The following is a 15687-nucleotide window of genomic DNA, read 5'->3' on the forward strand; positions in this document are numbered from 1 at the left end:
AATATCATTACCTTGGTGCTGTCCAGCTACGTGACATGTGCATATTTTTTAACGTTTGGCTCAAGTTACGTGAAAAGCTGTATGTTAACTGACTGTTAAGTTGGGATGTCATTGTAAGTTTCTTAGCCATTCTGCTTTGTAAACGAGGAGCATAATAAGTGTGACACCGTATATGATTGACTATAGCATCTGTTCACGAGACAATTAGGAGCCGGCGCTATATCTGCGAGCTATCACCTTTATAATGCCAATGAAAAATCACATCTATAATCACAATCAAATTCACAATCTATAATGCCAATGAAAAAAAAAAAAGGCGCCTGACTGAATTTGAGGGTATGCATGCGTTTAACGCAAAATACAGGTGGGGACGGGACAGTGGGAGATGCTGGCTTGCTCAGAAATTCAATTAGAGGCTCTACTATACCTGCCTGAATGTTGTAAGCGGCATCCTTACAGCAAAAATCGAGGCCTGATACCAGTACACCGCAAGCCTCCAACCACCAGTCCACCTCGGTATACGCAAGGCCTCCCCGCGCAGTGGTTTCACCTACATCTGGCGTATCCGCAGCACGTTACCGCAGTGCACAGACCGTGCAGAAGCGCGCTGCGCCAGCTCATTAGCCGGTGTCTGATTCGGTGCCCGCGGACAGTTTCCATTTGTCACGGCCCATGCAGCGCCACGCCGGGTCGGGCGATGCTTTGTCTTCCACGCGTAAACGCGCATCTCGCAGAAAGATTAACGACGAAGCGCAGCCGCACAAGCTGCGCAGAAATTGCTCGCCAGAAGAATGCAGAGCACGGGCCGCGCGCTTCTCGCGCTAAACGCAAGCCCAACGCGAGCTCGCGGCCACGAGCGCTTCGCGCTCTCGCATTTGACGCAAATGTTCCGAGTGTTGGCTAAGCGTGTTTGCGCTACTACTACGTGTGCCTTTGTAGCACCACCACGGTCACGCGATCTCGAGCATTGCGAGGCACATCCGTTTTCCGTAGTTGAGCCTGCTTTCCTGCGCACGATCTCACCCGCGAAAACCATACAGTGCTGCGAATGCTATAGGGATGACTTAAAGCAAAGTTAGCGCTGTAGTCTCAAGGCATAGTTCACACATGGGATAAGCTGGCACCTCTTTTCTCGCTAATCATGACAACCTCAATTTAATACTATTAGCAACACTCAAGCATTGTAGATCGGGAGAACAATTCCTTAAGCGAACAACTTTGTGAATTGCTACTTCATGTCCGAGTGTCTCAGGCGTGGTCCAACGTGAGCACAGTTGCATGCTGTTCATGAGGGGGTGTTTAACTACTGGGGGGGAGGGGGGAGGTAGTTAACTTACAGTGCTAATGACACCGCAGAGCTAAGGTGATAGTAGCATTTTATCCAGCTAACCATGCCGCCTAGAAAGCGCAATCATCCTCTTTGCTCCAGCCGGTCTAAAGCAATCGCCATTTTATTGTGATGAATCGCTGGGCCTACTGCAAAGAAGAAAGCGCGGGAAATCTTTCTATTTGGGAATTAAAAGAGCATATACTCTGCTTGCAGAGGCCAGTGTGGACCAATTTCTTTAGGCGTGCTAACGGCACACCTCGGAAGGCATTCGCATGTAAACTGCACGGCGGTGCAGCAATGTGCGCGCGCATACGGTTGCGCGAGTCCTGCAAGGAGTAATGGCAGAGCTCATCTAGTGAGATATATTCGAAATGGAGAGACAGACGCCAATCGATGTTTTCGCCTAACCACATTCTGTTTCTCAGAACCTCTCGCAGTGAGCTACTACTCTCGTATTCCATTCCATCAGCTGAATATCATTTGCATGTGCTTGGAATGGTATATTTATGCGCATTTTTTTCTTAATCCGCCATCATTACCCACAAATTCATAAGCACCTTATTCAAAGCCATCATTACCCACTTCCGAAAAAATTCTTTAGCAGTCCTAACGGAGAATAATTATGTTAACGTTAACGATTACTGTATTGGGAATTTTTAATCTTGCGAAGGTCCTGAAATATCCGAGAAGTTTTGTCTTTCGTCGTAAAAGCGTTAAACCTGCGCACCCACACGCGCGCGCATGAACACACACACACACACACACACACACACGCACACGCACACGCACACGCACACACACACACACACACACACACACACACACACACACACACACATATATATATATATATATATATATATATATATATATATATATATATATATATATATATATATATATATATATATATATATATATATATTGACACGTGTACTTGTCTTTATCGGGCGACATGTTTTGCCGCCTAAGAAATGTTATCGCACAGCGCGGGACGCGCCTGCATGTATCCGAAGTTTCTGGAAAGTTATCGATGCTTCTATCCGCTGTCTGTTGTCGCCGAACCTTGTGTTATCTGATTTCATCGCTTGACACGAATGGTGTAGAACTTTGTAAAAGGCATGCGGGTCCCAACGATTAGTCTGGAACATTCGATGACTGCTGTATAAAAGGCGACGCGCTTGACCCGCTGATCAGATTTTCGACGATCGCTGAGCGTGTTCGCCGCTTTCGTTGTGCTATAAGTGTAGCTGTTTTGTGGGCACAGGTTCGCCCTATAAAAGTTAGCTTTGTTGTTCACAGTATTGCTGCTGTGTTATTCAACGTCACCACCACGTGACAATATGTATATATTGGTATGGTGATAGCGTATATGTCATAGCCTACGTTATACCTATAGCGTGCGTATTTGTATCCTGCACACGCCCATGTTTCTGATAATTCACCTTGAGCACATTATGTGGATGTGATGCTGATAAAGAAAATTATGACCACTTCGACAAAATTCAACGTATTGTTTCCAGTTTTGATTCCATCGGCCGAACTGCAGAACCGAAGCGTTAGTATTTCTAAATAGCTTTGTATATTTTGGCCGTTTTTGTTCATAAAGCTCTTCTAAAAACTGCTAGGCTTAATGTGTGGCTGCTTCAAAATACAATGTAACCATTTTTATGACATCGCAAGGAGCTAGCATTGAAAATTGAAGGCCGTCTTCAGCTAATGCATCCTTTTCGCTTATCAAGACTGACTCACGTTACGACTCACCGTAACACTGACTTCCTTGGTGTTCTAGGAGTGTAATTGTTCACTCCAGGTTCACGTTTAACATTCACGTTTAGTGTTTTCTTTATTAGCAAGAAGCGCCATTTTCAATTTCAAGTAATACTTTCTTCATGTGTATAGTTCGTTCAGGAGTCACTTTCTTTTTCCCCTGTTGCATGAGCAAGCGCCGTTCGCACAAGAACATGGATTTGAATGATTTGCGCCCTGAAAATGACGACGACGATTCCCTACAAAATACGGCACAAACCTACTGTGGGGGAATGTGGGATATAGGCCAAGACTCGCGCGGTATTAGTAGAACAAAAACAAATAAATTTACAAAAGGAACTAATCATGATAGAAAAAAACATAGAAAATGACATGCATGATACAGTAGTGAACCTTGTAAAAAAGCGCGGTAAACTGAACGGAAGGAGTTTAGCTATGAGCTTATTTCATAGGTTTTCTGCAGCGTGGTTTTCTTTTTAAAATCCCCGATGTTCCGCCCTCGTCATCATTTTCTCGCCCGTAGTGGACACTTTCGGCCACTTGATGTGTCCCTCTGGGTTTGTGCCACAACAGCCAATAGATGACGATCGAACAGCGGAGGGGCTCATACAATGAATGAAAGTTGGGCCCACAGTATAAAAAAAGCAATGTGTGTAGCATTATATAAAAAGAAATTTATTTACTTTGAGCGGCACATACATTCAAGACCTCCTTAAGACGCAGAGTCGCACTGCGTATGGTCACTTGTGATCAATATTTAATTTTATGCCTCAACGACAATAATGCCAAGACAAAAAGAATGTAAAAAATAGAACGAGGACATTGGCAGAGCTCTGCAGCGGGAAGCACCCAACACTCATACCACACCACGTATACGCTTGTCTCTTCTGCATTTATTTACTTTTTTGTGTGCTCATCTTGGTTAAAGCGCAGCGCGCAGCTCGAACTGTATTTCAATGAACGCACCGAACCATGCAGCACCATTGAAATTTCTTTTATGTTCTTAGGCTTAAATTTGTTTATTGCCTAAGATATTTTGGAGTTGTTAAGCTGATACCGTGTGAAGAACGAAACTTTCTTTATGTCCTTCGACGCTCCGTTGCAGGGAGCTCGTTAAACGCTGCGAGTTCTTGAAGAAGCCGCACTTCGAAAATGGTAGTAGCAGCATCGATTGAGTCGCATGCGCGAGATCATACCAGGCGAAGGGATCCGGTGTATCCGGTATCCAATCATCTGTTGAATAGCCGAGGTAAACATTGTGATATCTGTGTACGAAATGTTATGCATATTTTCTTTATTAATCCTGTTTTCGCGTATAAAAAGAATCTCATTAAGGTTCTTGCTCAATCTCCGGCAATGTGAACATGCTAGAAGCTGCTTGAGATCACCATTTTAATCCGTTGATTCTGTCCTTAACTTTTTTATTTGCTTAATGATACACAATATTTTGTTCCGACGAGAAGTATGCCGAGACTGGTGAATAAGAAAACACTGAATTCAGAAACATCTACTTCCAACGTGCCTCCAAATTGACAAAAAGATACATATTGAACACCGAACACGCTGCAGTGATCATTAGCGAATGCATGGACGTGTTCGTTGAATTGAATTCTAGAGCTTCACGTGCCAAAACCACGATTTCATTATGAGTCATGGCGTATTGGGAGACTCCGGATTAATTTCGACCACCAGGGGATCTTTAACGTGCCCCCAATGCACGGGGCATGGGTGTACTAGAGCGCAGTTCTTAGGCGCCCTTTTCCTGCGGCGAGCGTCGGTGTCGGCGTCGGCGTCGTCCATCGTAAGCGAGTGAATGATCACACTGAAGGAATAAAGAGAATGCGCAGAGCAGCGGGAGATGAAAAAGCAGGAGCAGGGTGCAGCGGAACCATGAGGCGGAAACCGGAGGAGGCGGGTATGGCGAAAGCTTGAGAAGAAAAGCGCAGGGTCGCGCAAGACAGACTTCGCGGTGACGATGGCTACGAGATGGCACCAGAGTATAGATCACGTCGTCAGTGTGGAAGTCTGTCGTCTGTGTGGATGTATGTCAGCTGAGGGCTGTCTGCGGAGGCTGCTTTGAATCGTGCCCACGCGTCACCCGCGCGTTGCCTCTCGTGATCTCCCGATTAGCGAGGCATTCGCGCCACACATTGCTCCGTATGCAACGTGCCGCGCTAGACAGATTGTCCGCGCCAGCCGATATATCGCGAGATGAAAGCACGTATAGAGCTGCGCTCAAATTTCGCATTAAGGAATACCGTAATCATCGGTGAATGCTTTGCATTTCGCCGCATCGAAATGCACGCAATAATTTGCAGTTATGGTGCAATGACCGTTGCAACAGAACATTGGTCACGCTCCTCTCGCTCCTCGAAATAAAGTTTCGTTTAACATTCTCCTCAGGTACTCACCACTACACCTGAGCTGTTATCGTCTGTCTCTACAAATAAAACAAAACAAGAACACCGAAAATCAAGGGGGCCGCATCCACAAAAAATTCTGACGCTAGAATTGTTCACAACAGCAAATTTCACCTATCCTGAAGCAGGACATAATATTAGAGAAGGCGACACGTCAGCAAAGAACAGTTACGAACAGAAAAAGAAGCTTTGTGAATTTGGCCTCAGCTTCGTTGAGCCAGTATTTCATACGACGTAACATAGTAACTCACGGTGCTTTGCGTAGAAAAAACGTGAAGCCTGTCGGAGCAGCCACTCCGTCGTGCGGCATCGCTGTATCCACGAGTCGTTCACCTCGGCAGCTTGTCAGGTGGCTTCGACATTCAGCGAGGCTCTATCCATTTCTTTCGCGTGCGTCTATTCACCGTTTTCAACGTGCATTATTTTATTTACAAGTCGTTTCCTTCATCCCTTGCCAAAACTTTAGGACAGCGCGAATATTGGAGGAGCTCGCTCGTGTAAATGTTCGTCGAGGCTGCATGGCTGCGATGACGGCACGGAACGTGATTCGATTCCTTAGTAGGAGCTTCTTCCAAGCGACCCTCGCTCCCCGCTATGGTGCAGCAAAGGCGGCCTCTTCTTCCTCACCCTTCCCTTTTCCCCGCAACTGCACGTCGCAGGAAGTACGAGGCTCTTGTATCCCTTTCTTTTTAATGGCATTTCCTCACCCTCTACTGTGTCTCCTTCCCTGCATTCGTATCGAGAGCCAATAGTCTACCTTTCCTCTTAAGGGACCGTATTCCCTTTCTTTCTACCGTAAATTTTCCTCTGTATAAGCCCGTTTTACTGAAAAGAAAGTCGCCCAATCTCCCCCTCTCTCTCTGTCTTGGTAACAGAGAAAAGGAAGGGAACGCCATCCAAATCGTCCTGAGAATTTTCTTAGCCAAGCTCTGACTTTCCCTGCGGCTGTCGTGGCAGGGCGGTCGCTATACGCCTCGTGCACCGCCTATAGAGGCGCCACTGAAAGCCACCCAGTGGACGCTTCCAACAATACACGCGGGAGCAGTAGCAGACGACAACCCTTTGCAGCAAGGATGGCTGAAGTTCGCGGCTGCGATTTCTCCTTTGTTTGGGTGCCAGGCTGCTTCTTCTGCGGTGACAGCTGTAGGGAAGATGCTGACCTCTGTGCGAGCGGGTATGAACACGATGTTACCGGTGTTTGGGACAACATGGTCCACATACTTGCAAGGTGTGTCCCGCAGACAAACGCCATGAACCCCATTTACATGACGTGGAGCTCATGTTCACTAGACGATAAATTTTGTTGAGTGATGCGATCTCTCGATGTTTTTTTTATTCTACCTTTGCTGCATTGCTGCTTCTGTACCTGAATAACAAGCACCCGTCGTTAGCGCAGACTTATATCAAACAAATCCGCACGGTGCAATCTCTGCATATGCCATTGTGATTTTTCTGCCGATGAATACATGTGACACGCCGAATAAGTGCAGTCAAAGTCGCCTCAAGAAGAGTAATTCTCAATTTATTAATGGAAACGCGTACATTAGCCGATGAAGTCACCAAACACACGGGTTAATAAAAGTGCATGTTAGTGCTGTACCGCCGATGAAATTCTGCTGCGTACGCCGATGAACTACCGTTCCCGCTGCAGTTTCTGCAATTTTAAATTCCCCAAGGGAGCTGCTTGGGAACGTACAAAGCTAAAGACTGACTAACTTTTCAGTACTTTTTTATATTACTAGAGAGAGGTGCCACATGATATATTTAAAGGCAGGGCAGCGCCAGCCAAAGTAGATGAGCGCTGGCTGCAAGGCCCGGTTTAGTCGTCTGCAGCGTAAGTAAAGAAAGAATTCAGTTGAGTACAAAACTCCCATGCAAGGAGGGACTACGTTGTGAAACAAACAAATCACTCGGCGTGATAAGTTTGCTCAGGCAGCATCGAGGTGTGATGACTTCCCAAACGGAATGCGAACTTTTCAGCGAGAAATGGAACAAAAATACCATATGCAGCAGCTATTAGCGATTCTCGCCCTGAACTACCTATTTTCTAAACATATTTCCAAAAACGCAAACAATATCTAAGATGCCCTCGGGCGAAAAGAATAAAGCTGTTAAAGAAGCACTTTCTTGGTATCATTCCGATAAGACACAGCGTGATTTATACCATTTACAAACAAGGCAGGGTGAAAACTTCGCAGCTCAGAAGAATCGACAAGAGTTATGCATGGAGCAACTAGCAACAGTTAAACATGTGCAAAGCCACACATAAAATAGATGTAAAAACATGAAGTGCGCGACAGCTGGTGCGAGGATTTACCGCGCCACATGAAACCAACAATTTCAGTTCTTGCAAACTTCAGTAGCTTTAACATACAACGCAATGCGCTCGTGCAGTCGTGCTGCCTAGCTAGCGCAACGCGGTAAAGAAGCGGAAAACAATATAAGCGGCAAACAGCATTCCGAACTTTAGCGAAGTGCCTTTAAACCTCATGCTGCACTGCAGACGAACTTCGTTGCTCACGCGTCTAACTATGATCGAGTGAAAAAAAACACCAACGAGACAAAGGAAAGGATGAGAACAAGAAATTTCCCTTCAAAGCGACGATCCACTTTTGTTACCGTTGCTCCCGCTGATGAGGCTTTGCCGGGTATGATTAGAACCGTATCGCCGGTATGTTTTCACCGGTATTTGAGCCCCCCACCCTGCAACAATTCTTCTTCGACATTCCCTGAAGCTTTGGCCACCCCACACGTGCAAATGGTGTTGCCTATCTTGCTCTGAAAATGTGAATAAGACAGAGAAGCCCGATCAACGACACAACAAACTACGGCGCGCGCCACGCTCCTCTCCCGCGTGTTCTGCGCAAGGCCGCCACTAGTGGCGCGTCCGTCGGCGTGCACGGCGCGTATAGGTACGCTGCTCATGACCGAGGCAAAATTTTCGCTTCCGTCGTAATAATGCTTGCGCTTGCCTAGCTCATCCGCACCGATGCGTTCTCTCTTTTGCCCGGACGCGAAACGGCGCCTCTAAAGCTCGCGCACCGTGCGTCGAAATGGTCGCGTACGCGTGTGGGCGGTCGTAACCGCGGACCGAGCGGGGTGTGCCGCCGATCCTCTCGAGAGCCGGGGAGTCGGGCGTGGTCTGACTTCCGAGCTCCTCTTTTAATCTTGCCCTGAGCAGCTCGATGCTTAGAGGACGTAAACACGGAAACGAAAAGCCTAGTGTACGCTAAATATCATTGATCGCCCTACGAGCCGTAAGTTACGACATCGCGTTCGGGAGGATGTCGTGTAGTTAGTCGACTCTTTTTGCGTTTGTCAAATATGCGATTTAGTAGACATAGCCATTTTTCTGAAAAGCTTTGAAGGCTCACGAAGAAAAGGGACCCATGTGTGTCGCAACAAAAATGCATGCAATAAAAAAATTTCCCATAGTTATTCTCAAAAAGTTTAGATGTTTCAGAATATCAAGTTTTAGGAAAACTGGAATCATGTGCTTATCGCTTTTGTAGTAAACAAGGCCAATAATTCTCTTTTTTGACGCTAAAGCCAACTGCAACAAAACATTATTATAGCTAAATTTGTTTTAAAGGAGTATTATATGCCAGTGAACCACTCTTGTCAATACCGCAGAACTGGTATTTGCAAAGTTTTTTTTAAGCAATCTTTCAACAGCACCCATGCAGACGACCTGGTGGTTGTCCCGAGTGGCGCCGCGGGGGCTTCCTTATCTCGTTGGTCGTGCCGCCGAGAAACCGCGTGCTCTAGGTGATACATCACTTCGGGCGAGTTGTAATGGCGGTGTTTTTAAAACGAAGCTTTCTTTACCTCTTCACTCAGCTTTTGTCAGGCGGAAAACAGACGCAGGGTGTGCGGACGCAAAGCACCATAGTATTAAAGCACCGCAGCGCCTAGACGACACTACGGAAGCGGCCGTCCATCAAAGGAACACTTCTGTGCCCGCCGCGGTATACCTTTGTGGCTACGGCCTCGCGAGAGGTCGCGGGTTCGCTCCCGATTCAGGCAGCCGCACTTCAACGAAAGGGAAATGTAGAACTGCTCATGCACTTTGATTTAGGTGCACGGTAAATAATCCTAGTTGGTGAAAATTAATGCGGACTCCCCCACAACTACGTGCCTTATAATCAGATAGTAGGTTTGGCACATAAAGCCCCATAATTTAACTAAAACTTAACACTTTTGCGATAATGCTATACGCCTAGTGAGGCAATGACAGTGCTAAGCTTCTCACAGGCTATGAACGATGACGCACAACAACGCCTCAAGCAAACACGTCTCACTGTAGGCTATGTGTACTACGTGGACAAACATCAACGGTGCACGCATGGTTACGTTAAGCATCAACTCACCACTATCGTATAGCACTAAACGCGGAAGAACTTAACAATTCGCCGTAAACATGGCCGCCAATTATGGTCAGCTGACACAAACAGAGCAGAAAGCTTTGCTTACATCGAATCCCAAAGTGCGGGGGATCCGTGTAATTTTTACAGCGAAAGCTGTATATGACTAACCTTTCGTAGTTTTTTCGGTGTCCCTCAACAGAAAAAAATCATCATGTGGGCCGATCCTGGTGATCGTGCAGAAAGAGTCCAAGCTCAATGGCACATACCCCTGTGGGCTTGGGAACCTGTAACGCGCTCTTGAACTATTTTCTTTCTCTTAGCATTGCTACCATGTTAACCTAGCGTGGACATTTTGGGCTTTTTAAACGAGCCGCAACGCACTTGTGGGTTTCCTGGCTACAAACATTTGTCCACAAACACAAACGTACACGTGTAAACTGCTGTCTTATGATATGGTCTGGATATTGTAAGCGGCCGTGGGATGACTCATTGGGACTGCAATGATACCACGCTATGTACTGTCTGTTTCTGTTGTGTCCTGTACAATGCTTTATCTTCATTTAAGGTAGTGAAAATGCAAACGTAAGCGATGTATTAAGACGAATAAGATATTACTGTCGTGAGCACTTGGCATCATCACGATACGATGCAACGTCCGTGATGGTTCTGTTCTGTTTCATCCTTACTGGGAATACTACTGCGTTTTGTAAGAGAAAGTAAAATGAAAAAAAAAAGATGAACACCATTCCTCTCTGTGAAGATAGAATGGCAGCAAAAGCTGACCACAGTCAAAGCTCTCAAACGAAAAGCAAAGTGCTTTCGCTGCCATTCCATCTTCACAGAGCGGAACGTTATTTTTTTTTCAGTATCGGCATAACAAATGCCTAATTTGGCGAGGTTTTTCTGACGCTTCCACCCATATTGCAAATGTAAAAATTCTCATTGAGGCTCCTCTTTATCTACACTATCTGAAACGAGGCTTATTGCGCAGCCCAAATTTCGGTGCAGTTGGCCAGCATGCCTCAGAAACTAACTAGAATTGTACCATGTCCGTAAGCGCTCCAGTAAGGATGTGTAAATATTGTAATATATTGTATATAATGTTCGGTGGCCCTTTTCTGCCAGATTATTACTGTTGCCAAGTTATCTAACCCGACTACTACATCACAAGCTTTGTTAAACGTTGTCACCAATTTTTACAAAAAAGAAGCCTTGTCTAACCAGATTTCGGGCCGGAAGCAAATAGCGTTGTATATTAACGAATGTTGCAAGCGCAAGCGATTAGTCAGGTATGACACTTACAGGGGCAAGTGTATAAGTATATATATAGCTCACGGACTTTACCCGTCATTTAAGATTCGGAAACCGACGACTGTGCTCGCTGCTATCGTTGTAATGCTGCTTCCCTTTCTGGGCACAAGTTCCCCAGAGAAAGAGTAAGATTCCTAACTCACAGTTTCGGCTGTGTTCGTTTTTTTACCACCCCTACTACGTGATAATAACAAAATGTACCTTGACAGTCCTTTTATTTCACGCACTGTGATATGATTCTTGACGCTCCATTGAACTTGTGGACGCAAAGATAATTGCATGGCTAAACTGCAATAGGACCTAAACGCCCGCAGGTGGCGTCAGCTACGCTTCATCATCGTTTCTACCGAGCGTGACCAAATATCGTAAATCCTATGTATTCTGGCATACACAAAACTAAATTCACCTCTCCTCTCTCATGTGATAATAAAACAAAGGGATTCTACGCTGAAGAGATAAAGCTTTACACTCTTCAAAAAGTGGTGCAGAGAGCCGAAGCTTACCAAGGAAGTATTCGGACAGAATATCCCAGGATTCTCATTAGGCAATAGAACACGGCTTCAAAAAAGAAAAAAAGAAAAGAATGGCTGGTACAACACGGTGTTTTGAACAGATTTGCTCACAGTTGGTTTCAGAGTTTCGGTCTTGGAACGAGAGGATGATGTCATGCAGCGAACACTCGCTTCCCATCAATCTGCTTCCCTCCAAAGGTGCTGAAAGGGAATCTTGTTGATTTTACGCTATCGTAGCTTGTAACAGATTAACACTAACAAGCCGCAAGGTCTCTCCATTTGCGCCAGAGGTCATGATGAGAGAGTGCGGTTGAACTTGCCGGAAATCGTGGTAGTTTACATACGCCGCTAAGGATACTCACAGGGCTGCCGTCGAGCTAAATGAAGACGGAGCGGCCTGCATGGCCCGAAACGACGGGCGGGCGCTAATTGAAACAAATGGGGAGTTACGCTAATGTGCGAGGCTGAGACGAAACGGCGCCGCCTTTATTAATGAGCCGGAACCAAGCCAGGTGTCTATCCGGCGCGCGAAGGAACTCGGGAGGATTGCCTGCCATTCGTGTGTCGGGATAACCCGTAGAGCACGGACGTCTGATCCGTTGGTACATTTGTCGTCCCGGTGCGCTGTGTTTTAGCAACCGCTGCTTCACTGAACTGATAGGGTCGGCCTTCCGCGTGACGTTAGGGCGCCCTGTATTATTGCCACGCGCTGACGTTCACAATACCATGCATGCCGCGACATAAATACTGATATTTAATCCCACGGTTAAGTTTTTTACTTTGGCCAGCAAGCATAAGGGCAACAGTTGACTTCAGTCAACCAAGAGAATAGGCTGGCTTCAGGACGGGATACTCTGCATTGGATCACATCCATGTCATCAATCAGGTAATCGAAAATCTGCAGAGTACAAGAAACTTCTCTATATGGATTTCATAGGTTATGAAAAGGCGTTTGATTCAGTAGAAGTACCAGCAGGCATAGAGGTGTTGGGTATTCAAGGAGTACAGGAGGCATACGTGTATATCTTTGAAAATATCTGCAAAGATTCCACAGCTACCTTGATTTTCCACAAGAAAAGTAAAAATGTACCCATAAAGAAGGGGGTCAGGCAAGAAGACGCAATTTCTCCAATGCTATTCACAGCATGGTTGGAAAAAATATTGAAGCTGTTAAACTGGGAAGGCTTAGGAACGAGGATCAACGGTGAATATGTCAGTTACACCTTCAGTTACACATGACATTGTCCTGTTCACCAACACTGGGGACGAATTGCAACAAATGATTTAGGACCTTAAGCGGGAAAGCGTAAGAGTGGGGTTGAAGATTAATATGCGGACGACTAAGACAATGCTGTATAGCCTGGCAAGTGGACAAGAGTTCAGGATCGCCAGTCAGCCTCCAGAGACTGTGAAGGCGTATTTTACCTAGGTAAATTACTCACAGGAAATTCTCATCATGACAATTAAATTAACCGAAGAATAAAAATGGCTTGGTGTGCATACGACAGATATCGCCAGATCCTAACTGGAAGCTTACCACTATCATTAAAAAGGCAGGTGCACAATCAATGCATTCTACCGGTGCTAACAAATGGGGCAGAAACTTGGAAGTTGACAAAGAAGCTCGACAACAAGTTAAGGACCGCGCAAAGAGCGATGGAACCAATTATGTAAGGCGTAACATTAAGAGACAGGAAGAGAGCGGTGTGGATCAGAAAGCAAACGGGGATAGACGATATTCTAATTGAGACTAAGAGAAAAAAGGAGCTGGGCAGGCCATGTAATACGTAGGATAGATAACCGATGGACCATTAGAGACAGAATGGGCGCCAGGAGAACGGAAGCGCAGTCGAACAAGGCAGAAAAGTAGTTGGGGTGATGAAATTAGGAAATTCTCAGGCGCAAGTTGGAATGGGTTGGCGCAGGATAGGGGTAATTTGAGATCGCAGGGAGAGGCCTTCGTCCTGTAGTGGACATAAGATAGGCTGATAATCATGAAGCGGGTAAGATTGTAAAACAAGAACCAACCTTGCGGGATGGTGGCACGACGCCGCTGCACACGCAAGTCGTATCTTTGCGTTTGCCTTCTACAGTGTTTACAGTAGTAGCACAGATTTCGCGTTTATATGGTAATTTCTTCACGGATATGAACTTGAGACGGTGAACGAGAACCAGCTAGGTTTGTAATAAACTTAGTTATCCTGCATGATTCTTAGTTTTTCACTTCATAGTCATTTCTCTCGCTTCGCCTACGTCTGCACTTAACTTCCACTCCGTATATTTAGAAAACCACCATGCCGAGATAATGGCGCAGAACGTGCTCCAAACCGCGAGCGCATACATTACAGATGCGCTCAATATTCTTAAGTGCCCGTTGTTTCACAGCAGTTTCCACGACTCGGGAGGGAGCAAGAATCCTTGTGTCGCTGGGCCTGCTAACTGTTTCGAAAAAAAAAAAAACACAAATTCGATAGGGTGATATCGGGCATAATACTTCTGCGATGATTCCCAAACCGATACTTCATTGTAGTAAAGATCTACATTGTTTAAACATATGCAAAAACGAGTGCATGAAAAAACATGAGAACTCTTGCATATTCACTTGTCATTTGATGCAACTGTTTCTATGTAGAATTTACAGTGGCCTTTGAAATTTGGATAATGGTATGATACATTAAAAATTATAACTCAAATGATATTGCTCAACAAAAAAACGACACAGACGTAAGAGAGGACGACACACCAAGCGCACCAAGTGCAATATCATTTGAATAATGGATTACCAACTTGCCCGGAATGCTGCTCTCATAAAGATTATAAATCAATGCGACTAAATTTTCTTGCTTGTGGTATACAGCGCAACAGTGGACCGAACGCAACTGCTGTAGATCGCCGCACATAGCGTTGAAGCTTTTAATAGATCCATCCATCCAGCCATCCATCTGGCCGGCGGGCCGGCCGGCCTTCCGTCCCTCCGTCCGTCCGTCCGTCCGTCTGCCCATCGATCCTCTTACGCCGACTCAGTGGTCCAAGTCGTCTACCAGCTTGGGCCACTAGAAATGTGCTCCTGTTTGTGATGTCATCGCTGTGGTTCCATTGTCGTCATTCCAGCTTCGTGATCTGACTCTCATCATGCCGTCGTTGTCACGCGTTCCATCATAACCTAGTCGCGTACGTTGTCCAATAGTTTGGACCAGTAGGTATCGGCTCATGGTAATAATGCTGTCGTGATCATTGCATCGCTGTCATTCCAGTTTTGTCAACCGAAGCTCGTGATGCCGTCGTCCTTAAGCCATCATCGTCATACAGTCGTCATGCATTCGTTGTCACGCTGGTCATTCAGTCATCGTCATTCCGGCTCCGTGATCTGACTCTCGCCATGCTGTCGTCGTGACTTGTTCCACTCCAACCCAGTGGTGCAAGGTGTCTGACAGCTTGGGTTGCTGGGTATGTTCGGGGTCGTGGTGCCTTCGTGACCATGACATTGTTGTGAGTTAAGCTTTGTAACATCCAACTAGCGTCATGCCATCGTGATCACGCCATAATTGTCACACAATCATTGTCATGCCTTCATCGTCACGCCGACGTTTTATCATTGTCATCACCACAATAAGGTAGTGAGCGTTATTATCCATTAACGCCATGCTGTCGTCATCATACTACCTTCGTCGTTACATCGACGTCATACCAACTTCGTTGTTCCATCGAATTCAATTTTACTTCGTCATTGTATTGTAATCATATTGTCGTAATTAAATCGTGCTTATGCCAACCTTATCATGCCGTTTTCAATCGCTATCATGTTTTCATTGCGAGACCATCGTCGTGATGTAGTCGTGGTAGTGCGATCATCTTCACACCATTTACTTTATCCAACTCTCGTCACGCGGTCGTCGTCATACCATCGTCTTCATATAGGTTTCATGATATAGTTATCGTCACGTTATTCTCATCATACACTCGTTGCCAGGCCATTC

At 45.8% G+C, this 15687-nt stretch overlaps 1 protein-coding gene across 1 annotated transcript in view; it reads right to left on the reverse strand.

Annotated features, from left to right (window-relative positions):
• LOC142585938 (plexin-B-like) overlaps window positions 1-15687 on the reverse strand; it is a 547589-nt gene that overhangs the window by 520691 nt on the left and 11211 nt on the right. The gene's annotated exons all lie outside the window — the stretch shown is intronic.

This window comes from Dermacentor variabilis, chromosome 6 (assembly GCF_050947875.1).
Source record: "Dermacentor variabilis isolate Ectoservices chromosome 6, ASM5094787v1, whole genome shotgun sequence".
NCBI classification, from domain to species: Eukaryota; Metazoa; Arthropoda; class Arachnida; order Ixodida; family Ixodidae; genus Dermacentor; species Dermacentor variabilis.